The sequence below is a fragment of the Alosa sapidissima genome, chromosome 12 (assembly GCF_018492685.1).
Source record: "Alosa sapidissima isolate fAloSap1 chromosome 12, fAloSap1.pri, whole genome shotgun sequence".
NCBI classification, from domain to species: domain Eukaryota; kingdom Metazoa; phylum Chordata; class Actinopteri; order Clupeiformes; family Clupeidae; genus Alosa; species Alosa sapidissima.
In genome coordinates, this window is record NC_055968.1 from 6,404,274 (window position 1) to 6,423,343 (window position 19,070).

At 42.3% G+C, this 19,070-nt stretch overlaps 1 long non-coding RNA gene across 2 annotated transcripts in view; it reads right to left on the reverse strand.

The window, feature by feature from the left end:
- Window positions 1-19,070, reverse strand: part of LOC121677513 — a 94,559-nt gene that overhangs the window by 47,782 nt on the left and 27,707 nt on the right. The window contains exon 2 of one of the 2 annotated variants that reach the window (XR_006021017.1): window positions 776-901. This is a non-coding gene — a long non-coding RNA (uncharacterized LOC121677513). Of the gene's footprint in view, window positions 78-775; window positions 902-19,070 lie in introns of those variants that run through there. The other variant, XR_006021018.1, reaches the window with a different exon arrangement.

Consider the following 19,070-nt stretch of genomic DNA (forward strand, 5'->3'; position numbering starts at 1 on the left):
CTATAGACTTTTGTCCAAGCTGTAGGTCTTTTTTAGTGAAGCAAGATTAGTTCATACAAAACTCAACAATACAGCAGTGAAACCCATTGTTGATATTCAACATTTTTCACATAGCGGAACAGAATAGACAATACGGCAGCTAGGAAACCATGGGCTGGATTACAAGCTGATGATATCTCATCCTTTCGTGGCCTGTAATCCTTTTCATTCATCCGGCGGACGGAGCAGACGTAAACCAAAATCAATATCAGCGGAGACGGACGAGGCGAGGGAAAGGGAGAACAGGATGTTTTCACATTGTACCAGACGACACAATAAAAACAGTTTTCCCCCATTCGGAGTGATTCTAACTGGCTTTACAGATCTAAAAGCATTAACACAAGATCCTCTGAATAGAAACCCTAAAAGTTCCACCACTTCCTCATAAGCCTGTTAGAAAACTGATGTCAGCTTCATATATTGTGAAAAGCAAACCTCAAAAGTGCAAAGTATAACTCGTTCATTTATGCAAAGAATTTCTATCAATGTATGTCAACAGAGGAAAAACATATTGTTACTGTAAGAGTTGTTCAAAAAATAAAAGAATAATAATCTGGAAAGGTAACAAGAATGTACTAGTAATCATATATTCTAAGTACCAAAGTGAAAAATACATTAACTGTAAAATATAAAAGCTTTCTCCCATGCTTGGCTTTTGTATTAGAAGTCAAAACTGTGTATCTTAGGGTTATAAATATTGCCAGTGGCATAAGCAGAAGTAAATAGAGGCTCTTACCAGATCTGCACCTGCTTGCCTAATCCACTCCAGAGACTGCTCCGGCTTCCACTTTTTCCTGGTGCTTCTGAATCCTCGAGGTAGCCAGAGCAAGGGGATTGTTCAACCTTCTCCTTTTCATCACTTCTGCAATTGACCAATTGACAACTGATTGATGGTTATCTTTTCACACCTACAAAGGCAGAAATTACCATCACTATAGCCACGTACAGTAAAAGGCTCAGGAGTAAATTACATGTTGCTAAAATTCCCCTTCACTCTGCTCCGACAATGGCAGGCAAACACACACAGACAGACAGACACACACACACACACACACACCAAAAAAACTTTCCTTTTTGTCACTTCGGTGGCACTGTAGATTTGGCCTTCCCTGCCAACTGCAGAAAGAACTTGACAGCTTCTTTAAATGGTGCTGCACAAAAGACCTTGAATGAGGGATGGCACTAGGCAGGCCTGCCTTTCTGTGCGAGTGGCCATTCTTTACCATTGAAAACAGAAAGGCATGTGGACAACAGATAAGGCATATATGAATTCAGACTGGGACACTCGCAACGACCTTGAGGCGCAGTCTCTGGAGTAGCCAAATTCTTCATATAATTACTCATTATATTTGTGAAAAACGGACAGCAGAAACAACAGCACAACCTTGACATTGATGTTCACTGTAAGATGGCTAAGCTTTAATTCAAAAGTGCAGTCCATCATATCCTAAAGGGGATAAGTTGGTCTCCAATAACTGATTTTAAATGTACAGGAAATCTCTTCAAGTAGATATGTGATGAATGCTCCCTTGCAGTTTGTGTGTATTGATTACACATACAAGCTTTCTATTCAGCAATCATTCATTCTGAATGTCTCTCACGCTGGAATATCCAACCAGAGACTTTGGTTGGTGCTTTTTCTCCTCAACTCTCTCTCTCTCTCTCTCTCTCTTTCCCTCCCCAATCTCTCTCTCTCTCTCTCTCTCTCTCTCACTGAGCCTGAAAGGCCTGAGAAAGAGAGAGCTGAATGGGAGGGGATGAGGGCTCTGTCTGGGCCCTGTGTGCCGGCCCAGAATGCTTAGCTGCCAACAAGGGCAAGTACTTTCTATGGGCTGAAGAACAATCCGGAAAAAGGAGAGGAGAAAAAAAGCCTTTCATAAGCCTTCAATCAGAGCAGATGGGACCCAACCAAGAAGGCATCAACTTCGGAAGAGAGTCCCTCTATTCATGGATGACGCTGTAAGACAGGCTTCAGAGTCAACCAGCCAACATTTAAGCGCCTTACGGACAACAGAGGGCTAATGTGGAAGCCATTTTTAAAGCCTTATAATACTTTCTGAAGTGACCTAAACGACTGCTGGTCAGCAAGGGCCATTAACACAACTCGATTTTTAAGAATTTGGTAGAATGTCCTAAGTTCCTATTGAATTTCCTATGTTCCTATGATGAGCATTGTAATGTCTGACACAATCCCTGTATGATATAGGCAATACTGATTGAGACCATCCATATGAAAATATGCACCGTTTGTACTTGGACAGAGATTACTACAACTACTGTATGTAAAACAGGATATCCAAAACAGTATTACAGGGCTCAATGGCCAACGGTCGAGGGATAATCATGGTTGCAAACACAGGGATAGATTGATTCCAATTAATGAATGAGAACCAATAATCTGTTGCCATGTGCCATGTGGGGTATCCTGAAAAAAAAAAGTTCTAATATTTGGAGACAAAAATGAAATAAAATTCAAGCTAATTTCTGAAGCAGTAATTTGTCTAAATGTTCCTTCTCAACTCTGGTCATTCCTACTGCTAGCCTGGATGTCTTGGTAGAGCATATAAAAGGGTCCAAAAATGGATCTGAGGAGTCCAGCAAGGCACGATAAACTCTGAGGCACTAAGGGGTTCTTTTGATAGCCTCAGGCTATTACAGCAGACCGACATCACAAGATAAGATAGACATGTCGAGTGCATCCACTTAAGCACAACAATTTTGTGGATGTTGTAGTCTTCAAGAACTAGAAAAAGATGGTTGGGTGAAAACACAAATTACCACTTCAGATAAGACTAACCCACAGTCTGAGCAAGTGCACATAAAAAATAATAATAATAATAATGAAAAAAACTACAGATAATGCACTCTACTTCAGACCCCACACTGGATTTGTTTAATTTGAAATGATAAATATGTCATGTTTTTTCTTATGTTTTATTAATTAGCCCCAGTGGGGAACTCTGAAATGGATATAAACAACGTGATGGTGGAGCTGCTAAAGTGACTGGCAAGGATGTGCACCCCATGCTGCTCCTCTGTGCCAGGGTGCCAATCTCTGGGGCCTAACTGTTCACGCTTGGAATGAATGCATAAATACTGCTACCGTGGAAACTTCATTGTGATAATACCGCTATTTTTAGACCAGCAAACCCAAATTGCTACCTACCACATGTTTCCATGGAGATTCTCCACCACTTATCTTTTATTTCACAGATACTACCTGTTTCTCTATTTATACAGCAAGGGTTAACACATAGATTTCGTTCAGCTTTGACATTTTTGTAAAGTTGACATACCTGGCAGTGAATGTAAACCAGAAGTTTCCTCTGGTCTTTTTCAAAATGTTAAATCTGAAGGATCTATTTGATATATATCATGCACACACTTCTTTGCAAGGATACATACAACCCCAAATCTGAAAAAGCTGGGACGTTGTGTAAAATGCAAATAAAAACAGAATGTGATACTACACAAATCTCGTAAACCCATAATTAGCTGCAAAAAGGACATAGACAACATATCAAATGTTGAAAATGAAAATGTTAACCATTTCATGGAAAATATAATAATAATAATCATAATAATAATAATAATACATTTTATTGATAAAGCGCCTTTCAAGACACCCAAGGTCGCTTCACTTCATATGTTCATTTTGAATTTGACGCCAGCAACATGTTTTAAAAAAAAGTTTTAACGGGGGCATGTTTACCACTGTGCTGCTTCACCTTGTCATTTAACAACATTTTTCCAATGTTTAGGAACTGAGGAGACCAGTTGCTACTTTTTTTACTTTTCCTCTATGGAGAAATACTGTCTAAATATGTGCAAAATATGTGTATTTTGGCAAGGTCTTCCCTGAAAAAGATATTGCCTGGATGGCAGTATATGTTGCTCAAATTCTGTATATATCGTTCAAAATTGATTGTGCCTTGCCAGATGTGCAAGATGCCCATGCTGTAGGCACTAATGCACCTCCACACCGTCATAGATGCTGGGTTTTGAACTGAGCACTATAACAAGTTGGATCAGTTGGATAGTTGAATAGGCCCTCTCCTCTTTAGCCCAGAGGAGTCCATGATTTCCAAAAAGAATGACAAATGTTGATTTATCTCACCACAGGACCTTTTTCCACTTTATCTCAGTCTAATCATCTTGCTAGTTACCATTCATATTCCTCTTTTTGTTTTTACTTTATCATTACACAACTTCCAGCATTTTCTTGGCCCCGTCCCAACTTTTAAAAAAAAAAAAACGTGTCGCTGGTATCAAATTCAAAATGAACATATATTTTCTATGAAATAGTCATATTTGTAATTTTCAACATTTGACATATTGCCTGTGTCCTTTTTGCAGATAAATATGAATTTATGAAATTTGCAGATTATTACATTCTTTTTTTCCTTTCATTTAATTCATTTTAGCCAATATCCCAACTTGTGTCTGATTTGGGGTTGTATTAAGGCAGTGTGAAGCAGAAGGAACACATGCCCAGGCAGCAGCGGTCTACAGAGGAGAGGAGCAATGATCAATACTTTCCACACCAGTGCTGCCCCTCTGCACCTGATGTCTCCCACGTCCACCTCACATTTCCTCCAAGGCCAAACTGACCCCCTTACATGACCAGGGTCTACAGCCTGCCCTGTCTCTACAGCACTAGCCCTGGCACACCCACAAGGGTCATCATGGGGTTGCAGAGGAGGTTGAGGTAGCTGAACTGTTTTACTGGAACAGCAAGGTCAGTCTTCAGAATATGAGTGTGTGAGGGAGGCTCTGGCAGAGGGAGGGGGATGTCTATACGTACAGAGGTCATTCAACGATGGTAGATAGACAGGGGAATGTACACATGTACACACACACACACATACACATACACAGACAGAGATAGACACACACACATACACATACACATACACATACACATACACATACACATACACATACACATACACACACAAACAATAATAATATTGTTATTATTATTATTATTATTATTATTATTATTATTATTATTATTATAATTACACACAAACACACACACACACACACACACACACACACACACACACACACACACACACACACACACAGACACACAGACACACACAGACACACACACACACAAACAAACACAAACTTTGAGAGCTACAGCAGGTGTCCATCGTGCCACCTTGAGTCCGTCAGTGCTCCTGGCATCCTGGTGGGAGTGTGTGATTACGTGTAAAACGAGGTGCCCTGGTCCCAGAGGAGGTGCTGAGAGGCATACCTGCTTCCAGTTGGAGGGACACACTTTTGTCACCTCGCGTCAAGCCTCTTGTCCAAATAAGTCACACTGGGAGGTGAGCAGAGAAACCCTTCATTGTCTCTCTCAGTGTGAGTCTGTCCATCACGCTCGTCGCCATGACAGTTACCTCTGCTTACACACACACGCCACAGAAATAGCCATGATTACCTTGTCACCACCATCACTCTCCCCGTGATGGGGCTGGCTGGGCTCATTTTGCTGGTTGATTAATTAGAATCTCGTTAAAGAAATACAGTGATCAAAATATTTCCAGACTCCCAGATACATATCATTAACTGAACCATGATTTGGGATTATTATGATTTATGTTAGATCTTTTAATTGCGTTGGAGGCTATTAAAAGAGATACTGTATTTCTGTTTTCATCCAGACTACCTCATAGGTAAAATGAAACATCCAAACTGCTACATACACTTATTTTTTGTCTTCCTTTTCTATTTATTTTGTCAGTAGTTTGCGGTTTTAGGTCTGTAAAGCCCACATTAGATGATGTGACACATCAAATCTTCAGTATCCCTGTACATCTCATCCCACTCCACTACTAAAACGAATATGATCTGATGGAGAGGGTAGTTAGCACAGAAGCCACTGAGGCAAGAACTTGCCAAAGAAAGACAATAGAAAGATTCTTTGTTGTCAAATGTGTCTCACCATCACACCATGTATTAGACTTAATTATTAGTGACGTGTCATTAGGGCAAGAACTCATTTTTTACTAGCTCTTTCAACTACTGAGCTAATGCAGATTTCCTCTGAGTACTGCATTGTGATGTATAATCTTGCATTCATAGGTCTACTTGATGCATAGCTTTTCTAGTCATTCTTCCCCTTTTTACTTAAGAAAGGTGAAAGTAATATGGCTTTGGTAAAGAACAACACAAGTGCATTAAGTACCATAACCGAAAATAGTTCAGGTCAGTTTTGGGAGCCAGTGACTGCTTGGACTAGATGTTGATCTAGCATCTTTAGTGATCTTATGTCACGATGCACTCCTCAGTATTTCAAAGACCTAAACTAAATAAACAGACCCTTTTCATTCCTGGGGCCCAGGAAGGATGACCTGCGATGGGCAGACGTCAGACACTGTAGCACACAATGGCACTTTGGAGGGGGGGGGGGGGGGTGTTGGGGGAGAAAGGTGGGGGGCCCTGGTCATCCTACAGCAGTGCAAACAGAGTGGAATAGTGTTAAACAGTAGCTCTAGTGAGGAGTTGTATAACTGTGTGTGTGTGTCTTCACACCCCACCGAGTGAAAAGCAGCTGTAATCCACCCACACACACACACACACACACACACACACTCCCCCCTATCACTCCTCCCTAAAACCTGCCCTGAGGAGGTGTGAGATGTCTCGCTTCCCTCAGCAGGAGTACAGAGAGGGAGGGGGTCATCCCACTGGAGGCCTCGAAGAGGTGTGTGTGTGTGTGGGGGGGGGGGGGCTCCACTATGTTGATCATCACACCTGCGGGAAGACTGTTGCAATAACTGGTATTGCCGTAGCGTAGTTGTTTGCGGACAAATAAATGACACTGAGCTCATACAGCTCACATGGAAATTTCAGTAGTAAAGGACAACTGGACAACTGGCATATGCAAATCAAGCAAGTGCATGAATCTCAACAGATGTCTAATTAAAGACTTAGAAATGTAAAAGAGGAAATAACTTATTTGGCTAAATCTCCTTAGCAATCTAGCCAATAGCTCTCATTTCCTGTGTCCTGCTGCTTCTGTGGGATGATGCCATTGTTGTTTATAAGCAGCCCAAAACATCCTCAGTAATAGGGTTAAGATGCTTAGCCAATTCCATACTTTAGGTTTAGGTTTTAGGTCTTTGACTCCAACAAATGAGTACAAATTGTCGCTCCACTAAGTCATCCCTTACCCTGCCAAATACTTCCTAATCTCTTTCATAGTCAGAAACCTGTCAGGCAATTAGCCTGGCTGTGCCTTCAGGCTACATCTTTAAAACAATGGGGCCAGCGCTCGGGAGGAGGAGAGAGCAGTTTCCCCGCATCTGCATGATAGTCTGGCCCACATTAGCACGGCAGAAGCCCCAGTTAGCGCCATTGTCAGGCCCCGCAAGAGGGCCCTTTGTGCCCAGGCCGCTGAAAGGCATTGTCAAGTGGCTGGCACCTCCACTCAATGTCCCGCAGCACAGCCGCATCACAATGAGAGGTGTGTGTGTGTGTGTTTATGCGCTCACATACACACGCATATATATCCCACCCCTCTTCTTGTGGGCTTCGGAATTTAGTGCATTTAAAGAGGCTTGTTTCCTAACAAAGGCATTTCGCACATCTCCAGATTTACATTGGCCCGAGTCAAACTGCCAATGACCAGAGTCCCTGCTGGGCCTGGAATAACTAACAAGTGATCTACCTGTGGACCGGCAGCTCTCACATGATCACTACCAATCATCGAAACAATGCAAACTCTAACACAGGTTTGGAAGACTGTTAACATGATATATTAACATGCATTAATACTCTCAGGTTAATGGGTCTGATAAAGGCACTATGGTAGGAAACTGTAGACCTTCTACAAAGAGCCTCCAGAAGCTGACCTTCAAAGACAATCAACCAGGCATTTCCTCCCACATACTGTCATATCTAACACAACATAACATCCTCACAGGGCAAGACCCTACCATCTGGTTAAAGACAGCTACAGCAAAAGACAGGTCACCGAAAAGGGAGTCAAATCTTGTTTCTCCTTACAACAGAGGCTGGATATTTTGACTATAGTCTAACCACATTGCAAGTCACTTCCATTTCCCTGGCTGTAACGTGTCATAGGTCAAAGATGTACAATACCACTGATTATCGCTAACACCGCAACTGATCAAAGACACCTTTCCAGCAGAACGCAATCGGGTGGAAACAAACTAGCTGCTGAAGGCTGCGCCGTTTAGAAGCTACTGAAAGAAGCTGTCTGCGAGGCCCCCATGGAAAGTCATCAGCAATGACACTACATCAAGTCAAAGCCCAAATATTGCCTTAGAAGATGAATGAGCCGAGAAGAAACAGCCGGGGCGTGCTGGAGGAGCAGACACATCCAGGGGAACGCTACATAGTTGCTTAAGCATGTCAGCAAATCCCTGCTCTCAATGACCTCACCTTCCAAACAACAAACTACCTGTATAGCACATCTGAAACAGCATTCATACACATTCATAAGATACCTCTACACGCAGTCACGTACATGCTCAGATAATTGACCTCAACTGAATCTTTCTGCATTTAAAACTTATTCTTTAATTTATATCCTATTTGTGTCCCACAGCAAAATATATTTTGTGCTTTTGGCTGTGTGAAAGGTAACATCATGTATGGGCTCATTTAAGACATGCTGAAAATACCCCTGGGGGAACTAGCACTTACAAAAAGTCGAATCACTCACAAGTCTTCTTTTAGAAAAGATAAATATTTATAGTATGGAAAATTACTGCAAAAATAGGAATTGGTATTATATTTAGATACACCACATATTTAAATCTAAAATAACACCTTTTGTCATTATGTAAAAAAAAATGTCCAACTGCATCCTATCTTCCATATGGTCCTATAAGAGTCACACATTCAAAAGCCATTGTAGACCATATTGGAACATTAACCTGACTGTGCACCTATTGTAGAAGCACACATATGTAAGCAAGGGTAATTATTTAGGGCAGGGTATATTATCTATCAGGGTATTGATCAGTGCAATTAAGATTGATTCCATTAGTTTTAAGACACACAGGCTCCACACTTTTACACGCCCACATAGAGACACACACACTCATTCCCTCTAAAGCCAAGTCTTTGTTTCTGCGCTGCCACAATGAAGGTTATCTCAGTGGGTAATGGGAACATCAGGTGACAGCTATGTCCCATGATGCCACTGGGGCCGTCAACCTGTCTATCCAGCTGTCAGCTGACCAGTGGTTCCCATGGTTTCCCCCGCTTACACTTGGTTGAATAGAAAGCCATTATTATCTGGCAGTGTTGAAGAGGGACTGCTTCAGCTTTGATAAGCTATCACTGCTCCCAGGTGATGTCTGGCCAGCATCACGTTAGGACAAAACAACACTTGGAAACCATACACACACACACACACACACACACACACACACACACACACACACACACACACACACACACACACACACACACATACACATACACACACATACACACACCTCTCCATCTCCCTCTCCTTCTCTCTGATGTGTTCACCCACACACAAAGACTTAATCCAGTGTCATCAACACACCCTAGGCTGTAAATTCAATCTAAAGGCATCACCAATGTTTTAACTTCAGTTTAATAAAAAATGATGCTGAGATGGCATGCAAAGAAAACAATCATTTCCATTTCCAATGTTAATTGATATTCAAAAGTTGTTCTGCCTGAAGGAAACATATAAAACAAATCCGCCTTCCTCCCCACATAGGAGCTCATGCAGGAGATGTCATTTGACCACTGCATTTGTATCCACCCTGTGAGTCTGACATGTTCCATCTGCAAAAGCACCCCAGTACAGATATGCTGTGCCAGAGGCATCCATCTCCATTCCAATCAGTGCGCTAGCCAACCGACAACCATTACATGGTTGGGGGAAGAAGTGTTGCTACCACCACCTTGTGTACAAACACTTCCCTACATTTGCCTGGGTGGAATTATCTGAGGAGATGCGACACGACATGAGGATAGAAGGGCGACGGAGTGCTTTGTGTGTGTGTGTGTGTGTGTGTGTTTGCTTCATTCAATCTGGGTGAAGTAACAGGCGTAGTCAGACGCCCAGAGTGAAACAGAGCATCGCATCTCTGAGCCTCTAATACCCACGCCTGGGCTGTCTGTTGGTAACATGGTTTCATTACCTGACCTGTCAGCGAGAATCACAGTGTCATCAAGAAAAGGGAAAATGTCAGACCGTCTGCAATATCTCCACCCCATTCAGGTTTGAAATAATTCTAATCATTGTCTAATTCAGATTTGTAATGGCTTTAGCATTCTGACTGTTTTTTGACCATTACAAAGTTGATGGCACACAAATTGCTTTTGACAAAATTCTGGAGTCAGGCAACCGAGACCATGAAGAGATACCAGTGCCGGCCTCCGCTCTTGAGGAAGCACACAAAAATAAATGATCTTCCAAATGAGTAAGAAGATAGCGCCATGAAATTAGAGGGGAAAATGCTTTTTCTATTCAGCGGGAAATTATGTGTGCATGTGTGTGTGTGTGTGTGTGTGAGTGTTTTTCACACACTGTAACAAGAGAGAGAGAGAAAAAGAATAGAATAATTGATTTTCCTCCCCTGTTTTCCTCTGGTGTAAAATTTCCTTTGCTATCATCTAATCTCGTCATATCTTCCCCACCCCAGACTGAATGACACTTTTTGCCCATTCTGGTAAGGCAGAGAAAGGTTGTTTGTTCTGCTAATTAACTTTATTACCCTGATAGCTCCCTACTGCCTTTGACGAAAACAATTACCATCCATTTTTTTCTCTCCACTGGCAGAAAGACTATTAATTAGAAATGGGGCTTGGGCCCCGCCATGTTAGCCTGCCATGTTCCCGAGCCCTCGAGCAGGATAGCATTACATTGTCAGTAGTAATTTAGCTCTCATCTGTCTCTGCTAATTATTGTCACATTCATCAAATTCATCAAGGAAAGTGCTCTCAGAAGGATTGCATATTTGCAGTTAATATAGCATAAACTGGTATTACCCATCTCCACGTTTGTGATGATGAGAGGGACACAACTTATTCATCCTTAATTAGAGCAAGCAGGGTAATTAATTATACATTCCGCCTTATTACTTCAGAGTCCCAGAGACTGTTTGTGGAAAAACTGGAGAGGGAGAGCAGGGAGGTGGCGGGAGAAGCCAAGAGCCAGGGAGAGGGGAAGAGGGGAAGAGGGGAAGGGAAGAAAAGAGCCAGGGAGAGGGGGAGAGGGGAAGAGGGGAAGGGAAGAAAAGGGGGTGATGTGTTTTGTCACATGTGCTCTGCCATAATTCCCACCTGACAAACGTCCCAAATCAGAGGGGGGGGGGGGGGGGGGGAATTGCAACTTGTCAGCCGCCAAATAAACTGTGGCAATAACTGATTAATGATCAGCACCTGTGACAGGTGCAAGGGGAAGAGTCCAGACAGGCCTTGGAGACGGGCGAGATAAAACAGAAATAAAACCTCTCCAAAATGGCCCTCTTTTATTTGACTCTTAAAGAAGTACACACAAATACAAAAATATGGCACTATGAATGAATATTGCATTGTTACTAACAGTTGTATTTCCATTTGCTACATTTGTACATAATGAAGAAGACTGAGCTCTTATAGAGTTTCTGTGAGTGTTGCTGTCTTGCTTTAAAAAAAAAACGGCCCATTGTAAACACAGCGTGCTACGCTAAAAACATGCCCTATCTATTATTTAGCCTGGCCACTACGTCTGCTGACGATACAGTGAGAGTTGCCCGTAGCGATTAGGATTAAGTGACAACGAATGGGCTTGTCTCTTTCCCAAATGTGACACATCTCCACCCCTCCCCCCGTCCCCCTCCACATGGCCTCCGGGCTCCGTGGGGACACCTCATCATGACTTCAAACATCCGCCCTGGCCCTCCCGGCCAGCCGCTTCTCACCAGGCTACAATTTCACATGACACATTTAATCAAAGAACACAAAGGTGCCCAGGGAAATCAGGCCCTCCCCAAGAGGTCAAAAGAGTCCCCATGACAGGAGCGGGACAGCCGGTCCGAAGATCCCGGGCAGGTACACCTCGCGGCAGCAGCGTCAGCAGCTTTGAGGGATCAGGAGCTGCTATATCATATGGCGTGTACACACACCTGGAAGTTTGTGATCACACCGGGTGTTTATGTGTGTATGGAAATGGTGATGCTGAACAGAGGCAGTGTTTGAACAGGGCTGTTTAAGGAAGTAATGTAATCTATAAGATGCTGAAGAGAACAAGAGGGCTGATAATGGTGGAAGTGAAATCTGAGAGGTGGGAGTGATATAGAATCTAAAGAAACTGTGGGCAGTGTTCAGGTCCAATGGGAGGGGTCACAGTGACGTCATACAAGGTCAAAATCATAAAAAGACTACGCCGCCTAGAAATGGAAAAAAACTTTGTGATGTCTGTGTTTGATTCACTGTTTCATTCACCAGTATTAAATAGCCCATGTGTTTAGTATAGCCCATTCTGTGCATCGGCAAAAACTTGAATTTGAATATGCAAATGCGGATTCCATATTTGTTTGTCATAGTGTTATACAGTATATGTCCCTGAACATCTGAAATGCTGTGGTCTACTGATTACCCATCAGTATGAATTTGATTTTGATGAGATACTTATCATCCATAATTGGCAACAGATACCAGTCCCTTGTTTTGTCATTTATGTCCAGGGATCTCATGCATAATCCTGCATAATCCTCTCCTGCATATGCACTCATAAAACAGCTGGTTCTTAAACAGTATCTTGATTGGTCAATTCAACATACTAGGTGTGAATGTAAATGACATAAGCTTTAATATACAAATATATGCATTAGAACAATAGTGTTGCACATGTCTAAAAAATACATGATCTCTAAACATTACATTTATTTACATACTACATTACAGCAGAATTCATATGGTTACGTCATAAAGTATGGTTACATGATATGGTTTAAATTATAATACTTAACACAATAAAACAGAAACATAATCAAACGATTTGCATTTTTATTGTATATTCATATATAAATAAATGCCTGATAAAGGATATACTAGCCATACAGTTAACCAACTAATAGCTGCACGTTAATTACAGATATTGATATACCAAAAGCAAGGTCCCTTTCAAACATAAATAATAAATAGATACATTTGAAATTTATCTTAATTTATAAAAGTGAAACGGCAAAAACTATTCTGTATAATGAACATCTATAGATTTTTGACAGTTGAATAAAATCACATTATTCCACTGTATTGTATTTGAATGTGGCTTATGTAAAAAAAAGCATACATCAAATAAGTGGGATATTTTGTCCATTGAATAATATCCTGATTCTGTGTCCACTGCTATGCTTACCGGTAACTAGCATTTTAGACTAACACCCTGAAAATGACAAAAAAAGAACATTTGTGTTTAGTGATGATAAATAATGACAGGAAGCTCAGAGAAAAGCCAGGAAGGATTGGGCAAGGAGGTCCGTTACATTCCTTAAGAATGTCAGATTAAACTAACATCTGCCCGTCAATATTGGTACACAGTGACCCCCAGTACCTCAGTGGCAAAAGCATTAAGTCCAACATTTTCCCCTGTAAGTGTTTATCACTGAGGATGGCTTACATGTCCTCTGAAGCAGATATTGAAACTGATTGGACAATGGTGAAATACCAGACAGGGGACCACAAGGCCGACCCCAGCAAATAGGCAGAGAAAATCTTAATCTGCAACACAATGGCGCTCTCTTGAAACCCTATCATTTTCACTTCCAGTGAGGCTGCTGTCTGACTGGGAATGAAGTGAAAGGAGCGGATAGTGTCGAAAATTGGATCAGAGCTAACATTCGCTCATTTTTATCAGCGGCTGCCAAAGGTCATCTGACATAATAGCTGATGAATTTAAACCCGGATGGATTTCATTTGCAATTTTCAATTTAGCCCGGGCCCTTCCGAAACCCCATGGCGATAAGAGCGTCCTCCTATCGTGGCCTGTCACAAACATCAAGGATGGGGTGCAAACCCCACCGGAGAGGAAGAGAGGGAAGGAGAGAAGAAGGGAAGAGAGAGAGAGAGAGAGAAAGGAATATCACCAGAGGGATAGATAAGGTTGCTGAAGAAGAGCGTAAGACAGGATGGATCCATATGGAAGAGGCTGAAGAGTCTGTTAGGTGTTTGGAGGTGTTCTGAGGTTTACACACTGCACCACAACATGATACAGCACCTGATGAGATACTCACTACATTTATGCATGTCTACCTATGTTGAGGACTTGTGATCCTGTTTTAAATTCACTCCTATGTGATGGAGGGGGGAAAAAATAGCCGTCATCAAAATCACAGTGGGAAAATTCCCTCTTCTCGGCCAGGCTGGGTAAAGTTCATAAATGGCTATATTTCAGTGCCAGCAATTCATCCCTCAAACCGTTGAGAGACTTCAATCCAGTCACTGTAGGGATTGATGCTCAAACATAATACAATTTATACACGAGAGGCCTCCATTGTTGCTAATATTTGCTGTAGTATTGCTTCATCGTTTTTACGCCCCACTAACCTCTAATCACCGTAGCATGGCAACCCCCTTAATACGCCACCGCATGGCATGATACACTATCAAGACGTATTATCCTGTACAGGCAGCTCTGGCAGGGAATCCAAACAAAATACTCCCCATCAAATTCAATTCAGATGGCGGTAAGGGACAGCTGACTATCATAGAAATACGGAGACGATCTGGCAGGAGGCACATGAATGGGAGAGGCACTCAGAAGCACTTGGCAGAGTGACTGTGCCAGGCAAGGAATGGAAATCACAGTGAACAGCTGTGACTAATACAGTCTTGTAAGTGCTAGCCCCAAAGAAAAATGTAGAGTGCTTCAGAACAATTCGAGGGAGAGAGGGAAAGAGAGAGAGAGGAAAAGGAGAGACTTCCTCCAAAGCTAAATGACAAGACGGTTTCTTAACAGGAGAGAAGATGTTCCATAATGGCCCTGATTGAACTGTGCTTTGGATTTAATGGCCAACAAATTGTGGGAGAATGGCAGAGGATGTCAGGAATCGGCAGTAAAACAAATGAATTCACTCAACAGCCATTCAGCGTAATGTGACGTGTGGACTACATGATAGATGTTATGAAAGCCACAAATAATATGATGACAACTTTAATACATTATTTTCCTCATGAAAAGTATATATATTATAGAGCTCTGGAAAAAATGAAAAGACCACTGCACATTTTTTCTAATGTCATACTATGGTTGCTGAGTGACATCTAAATGAGTTGACCGTCATATTAAAAATTAAGAGACCACTGCAAATTTGAATATGTATATATCACTGAAATGTTCTGACTCAACCAGTTTATCCATACTGTGTGTGCATTTCACTCATTGTACAAGTGTCTGGACAAAAAATATAAGATGCTGATGAGATTACAACAGCTCAGTAACCAGAGTAGAAAAGGAGAAAAGCACTAAGGATTTACATGTTGGTTCTTTTCAGTGTTTGTGTGTGTGTGCATGTACCGGTGTGTGTGTGTGCATGTACCGGTGTCTGTATGTGCATGTGCATGTCTTTTTGGTCTAAATGTGCCGGAATATGTGTGTGTGTGTGTGTGTGTGTGCGTGTACCTGTGTCTGTATGTGCATGTGCATGTCTTTTTGGTCTGAATGTGTCTGAATATGTGTGTGTGTGTGTGTGTGTGTGTGTGTGTGTGTGTGTGTGTGTGTGTGTGTGTGTGTGTGTGTATAATCCACACTCTCCTCTCCCTCTTCGCCAAGAGGAGAGAGAGAGAGCGAGAAAGCGCCTCATCCTCCAGCTCCAGAAACAATGATGATGGATGCAGCGAACTCTGGGATGCTTGACAAGTGTCTTCATCCTGCATTAATTGCTCAAATTGAAGCAGTGCCACATCTCTCCAAACTAGACATTGCTGTGAGTTCCCTTTGATATGATAATGGCATGCTTCTTAGGAGGAGGAAAATGCAAATTGCAGGCGGTAATTTGGTGGCATGCACCTGCCGACTCGGCGCGCCTCAGTTTCGCCACTGCCGGCTCCACTCTCTCAGCCACACAAAAGCCGCCCACCGGTGAAATTACCGACGCATGGGCCGCTCCACCAACAGATGCTCGGTCTATCTTGACAGTGCACGCTCACGCTTGAGCTCCAGTCAAAATATCACCGTTTAGCACCAGAGAGGGGTTTTTTGGCTGCTAAAAGAAACACAGGACATTTGGATTGCCTGAGAAGGCAAATGAAGTCTTGGAATAATATAGCCTGTTTGTATAGCATCTTTCAGTATAAATCCAGATTCCATGAACACTAAGATATATGTTTTAAAATAATTTACCGCTGCCGCCTGTAGAATATATCATGTCAGTAAGAGTGTTGGTTGTAGAATATATCATGTCAATAAGAGTGTTGCTTGTTTCTAAGAGTTGAACTTTATCAAACAAAAAATGAAAGGACTCAAACAAAGAAGTATGACACCATGGAACAGTGGATGTTCTACACAAACGGTGGCCTACTGCTGTCATCAAATGGAACTTGTGAGCTCATAATTATGGCATTACGGTATTATTAGTGAAGTCAGAGCTTTCAGAAAATGTCAAAATGTCGACCTCTGAAGTTGTAAATACCAGAGTTGGGGGAGGTTATATTAACTCTGATCGTGAACACTGCAAACACGGCCCTATTTGAAGGCACCAGACTTCTAAGAAGCGCTTGCGTCTCCCTCACATCTTGTTCTATTCCAAGGTGATGCTGCTCTTTTCTGGATGAAGCCGATGATGACAAACAGAGAGCCCTTGGGGAGACGCCTGGCATCGTGTGTTCCACTGCTCCCTGCTCCTCTAATTACTCTGGCCATATTGCACCATATTAGACTGGAGGTCCCAGGGAAGACCTGCGCAACTGATTGCCTTCAGAAACTTGTGGCTTGCCTGACGAGTGGCATCCAACAGTTGAAAGGGAAATGTAAAGAGAGGGTTGATCCTTCTCTTTAAGGCTGCTGTCTGCCATAAGAGGACGTCTCCATAAGTATGGGTTACTGGCAGATGTAAGCTGTGAGAAAATGAGATGGGAGAGTGATGAGGGGTGAAATATGACAGCTCTGCATCGAACTGGACTAGTGGGATCATTTTAAACACGTATACATCTTTGATCTTTATGGACAGGGATTATATGTGGAGAGGATGCACATGAATTCAGAATGTCAACAAACTTGATAACATTTCAAAAGACAAAAATAGCTTCTTGCAAATACTGAACTGATATTAAATGACGAAGCTCTAAAAAATCCAATCCTTTTCAGAGACTGTTCAGATAATATTACTGCAATTCCATCTAATTTGGGGGGCTCTTAAATAACTGTTCATAACCAAATAAATCATTGGTTGCATGAAACTGACACTGTAATAACTATATAGAAATGTATGAAATGTTGCTGAAAGGTTAAATCAGAGAGGGTTAATGGTTAAAGTGACTGAATGGTATAGCCAAATGATCTAGAAATATGGGTAAGATAAAAAAAAAAAATGTCCAATATCCAAAGGGAAATTTCATTTATTTGAAATCAAATGGAGCAGCTTCATTTCAAGAGATTCCAAAATACTATAACTGTGATTTGAAATATATGAGATACCAAGCGCATGTTACTACACCAATACCTGATCTTAACTGTATCATAAAGACAGGTACATATTAAAACAGTTTCATATTGAATAATTGAATACAAAGTAGACTTCCCATGGCCACTCAAAATAAAATAGGGTCCTTTTCATTAGACTAATCAGAACGAAATAAAATAAAATACTGGAAATACTCAATAAACTCAATCAAACCAAGACATCTAAATAAAAGGTATAAAACGTCAGCACAAAAGGCATTGACTCATAAACGATGCTTACACACTGCTTGCCTTGTCAAACTCAGCTCGCCCATTTCCTCCTGGGGAGCTGGTGGGGTAACTGCTGGGAAACCGGCGTGGTCTGGTCTGGTCTAGTCTGGTGGGTGCACTTGCCCTGTCTTTGCCTCTGCGCTCACCTCCTCCTCTTTGGCACATGATACTTGTCTGATGCAAAAGGTCAGCCTGCGTCGGACTCACAGGCTTCGAAACAAAAGTGCTGCTTCACTGCTGACCGCACCATCCCGCCTGGGCCTCAGCCATCAGGAATGCAAGACCTGGGCCAGCCAGCGGGGAGGGGAGGGGAGGGGAGGGGAGTGGAGGAGAGGGCCCAGGGCTGAGGACCTGAGGGAAGGGGCTTCCGGCTAGAAGGTTCCGGAACAACCTGCTTTATTTCATGCCAGGGCTATGCCCCCCCACCCAACTAACCCCTTCCTTTTTGGCAGAGGTTAAGTCACACATGCAGCGGAGTGGAGTAACCTAAAAAGGAGGTCTTCCCGGAATCGAGGCCGAGTCATTTACCAGCGGCTATCAAGCAGTGAATACAAGGGCTTGTGACTGACCGCAGTGTCCGTGTGCGTCAGTGTGCCATCAGAGCGGGCTGTGTGTAACTCGCTGATGCCAGCGCTCTGACCTTAGAGTCCCTTCAACCCACCCAGTGTCCTCTCAAAACCACTTTCATGAGGCACCCATTTGTCAACATTAAAATATTTGTCTCACGTTGCTCTGTTGTCTTTTGTCTTTTGTGTGTCACGGGGGGTTAGTGAGTGGGCTGGTGTTGAGCGTAGATGGATCGGGCCTGATGGGCTGGTCTGTGTGTGTGGTTAACAGGGTGGGTGGCTATAACATCTCGGCCTATAGTGTTGTGGGCTACGTGCCTCCATGGCAACACATCCACCACACAGCTCAGAGCTACAGCAATATAACTTCTGTCAGTGTTTCTGTATTTAAGAAATGTGAGATTTTTTCATCAAACCTCCAATAATTGGGAGTAGAAAAGATTTACATATATAATACTAATATATACAATAGTTTTAAAACTACAAACAACACAATAATTAGACAATCATTTCCCCTTATCTAAAGCTAGCACAACACCCTCAACAAATAAAATGACACAATAAAA